Consider the following 2962-nt stretch of genomic DNA (forward strand, 5'->3'; position numbering starts at 1 on the left):
GATGCTGATCCCTGTCCTCCCGCGCGATGCTGTGTGGAGCGTTGCCGAGCGTTACCATGGCAACGCTCCACACAGCATCGCGCGGGAAGACAGAGGGTTCAGCATCACAGATCCCTCCCCTGCCTCCCGAACCGGAAGCACTGCCTGCCACCACCGGACCACCAGGGATGGCTGTGTGTCCCCCCCCCCCACTTCATTAAAGGTAAGAAGGAGGGAGGGGGGGATATTGACACACAGCACCCCTACCCCCCCAGAAGTACCCTTACCTCCCCAGCACCACCCCTAGCCCCCACAGAACCACCCCACCCCCCAGAAGTACCCTTACCCCCCACAGCACCCCCCCCCCAGAAGTACCCTTACCCCCCACAGCACCCCCCACCCCTCCAGAAGTACCCTTACCCCCCACAGCACCCCCCACCCCTCCAGAAGTACCCTTACCCCCCAGCACCACCCCTCCAGAAGTACCCTTACCCCCCAGCACCACCCCTCCAGAAGTACCCTTACCCCCCAGCACCACCCCTATCTCCCCAGCACCACCCCTACCCCCCACAGCACCCCCCCAGCAGCACCCTACCCCCCCAGAAGTACCCTTACCCCCCACAGCACCACCCCTATCTCCCAGCACCACCCCTACCCCCCACAGCACCACCCCACCCCCCCAGCAGTACCCCTACCATCCCAGCAGTACCTCTCCTCCCCCACAACAGTACCCCTACCCCCCAGCACCCCTACCCCCCCAGCAGTACCCCTACCCCCCCTGCAGTACCCCTACCACCCCCAGCAGTACTCCTACCCCCCCACACACAGTCCCCCTACCCACACACAGCACCCCTACCCACACACAGCACCCCTATACCCCCCCAGCAGTACCCCTACCCCCCCACACAGTACCCCTACCCCTCCACACAGTACCCCTACCCTCCACACAGTACCCCTACCCTCCACACAGTACCCCTACCCTCCACACAGTACCCCTACCCCCCCACACAGTACCCCTACCCCCCCACACAGTACCCCTACCCCCCACACAGTACCTCTACCCCTCAGCAGTACCCCTACTTCCCAGCAGTACCCCTACCCCCCACACACAGCACCCCTACCCACACACAGCACCCCTACCCCCCACAGCACCCCTACCCCCTACAGCACCCCTACCCCCTACAGCACCCCTACCCCCTACAGCACCCCTACCCCCCACACACAGTATCCCTACCCCCCACAGCAGTACCCATACCCCGCCAGCAGTATCCCTACTCCCCAACAGTACCCCTACCTCCCACACAGCACAGCACCCGTCTCACACACACATACAGCACCCCTACCCCACGCACAGCACCCGTCTCACACCCACACAGCACAGCACCCGTCTCACACACACATACAGCACCCCTACCCCACGCACAGCACCCCCCTCACACACACAGCACCCCCCTCACACACACACACAGCACCCCCCTCAGACACACACACAGCACCCCCTCACACACACACACACAGCACCCCCCCACACACACACACACACAGCACCCCCCCACACACACACACACAGCACCCCCCAAACACACACACAGCACCCCCCCCAAACACACACACACACATCACCCCCCCAAACACACACACACACATCACCCCCCCAAACACACACACACAGCACCCCCCCCCCACACTTACACAGCACTTACACGGCACCCCCCCAAACACACAGCACGCACAGCACCCGTCTCACACACACACACAGCACCCCCCTCACACACAACACCCCTCACACACACACACAACACCCCTCACACACACACACACTTACACAGCACCCCTCATACACTTACACAGCACCCCTCATACACACACACACACAGCACCCCTCACATACAACACCCCCCCCACACACACACACGCACCCCCCACACACACACACGCACCCCCCCCCCCCCCCACACGCAATTGCCGTGTTGGCACTTTAAGGAAAAAAAGTTGGCATGTATTGCGGTTTGGGCACTCGGGCTCAAAAAGGTTCGCCATCACTGCTCTATGCTAATCTCTTTATCTAATTTATACTTTCATCTTTCAAGTAAATTCATACCCCCTAAAAGCAGTGTGCAGTGAAGCAGGAAGTCAATGGGCGGGGTAAAAGGACTGACGGGAATCACGTAACCACAACTGCCAAAAGGGGCGAACATGCCCAAAAAGGGAGCATGTCTGTCCAAAGAATTGGAAGTCCAGCCTGGCATCAGTGTCCTTATGTATCACAGTGTATGTGTCCCCATGTCACCCAGTCCCCTAGTCTCCCAGGGCCTGTGTCCCCATTTCTCCCAGTGTCCCCATGTCTCAGTGAGTCACTAGGGGACACTGAGAGACATGGGGAAACTGAGAGACCCGGGGACACTGGGAGACATGGGGGCACTGAGACACCTGGGGACACTGGGAGACATGGGTGCACTTGTGGATACAGACATGGGGACACTGGGAGACACTGGAAGACATGGGGACACTGGGAGACTGGGAGACATGGGGACACTGAGACACTAGGGACACTGGCTGGGAGGCATGGGGACACAGACACTTGGGGACACTGGGAGACATGGGGGCACTTGTGGACATAGACATGAGGACACTGGGAGACGTGGGGACATTGAGACACTAGGGACACTGGCTGGAAGACATAGGGACTTTGGGAGATATGGGGACACTGGGAAACATGGGGACATAGACATGTGGGGACACTGGGAGACACTGAGAGACATGGGGACACTGAGACACTAGGGACACTGGCTGGGAGACATGGAGACACTGTGTCCCTAGTGTAACCGTGTCTCACAGCATCCCCATGTCTCAGTGTCCCCATGTTTCCCAGTGTCCCCAAGTGTCCCCATGTCTCCCTGCTGCCTTGTCCCCCCAACCTTTACATACCTGAACTGTAGTCTGTCTCTGCAGGCTGGAAGCTGCTGTCTGGACTCTCTATGCT

Source organism: Pelobates fuscus, chromosome 13, assembly GCF_036172605.1.
Source record: "Pelobates fuscus isolate aPelFus1 chromosome 13, aPelFus1.pri, whole genome shotgun sequence".
Classification (NCBI taxonomy): Eukaryota; Metazoa; Chordata; class Amphibia; order Anura; family Pelobatidae; genus Pelobates; species Pelobates fuscus.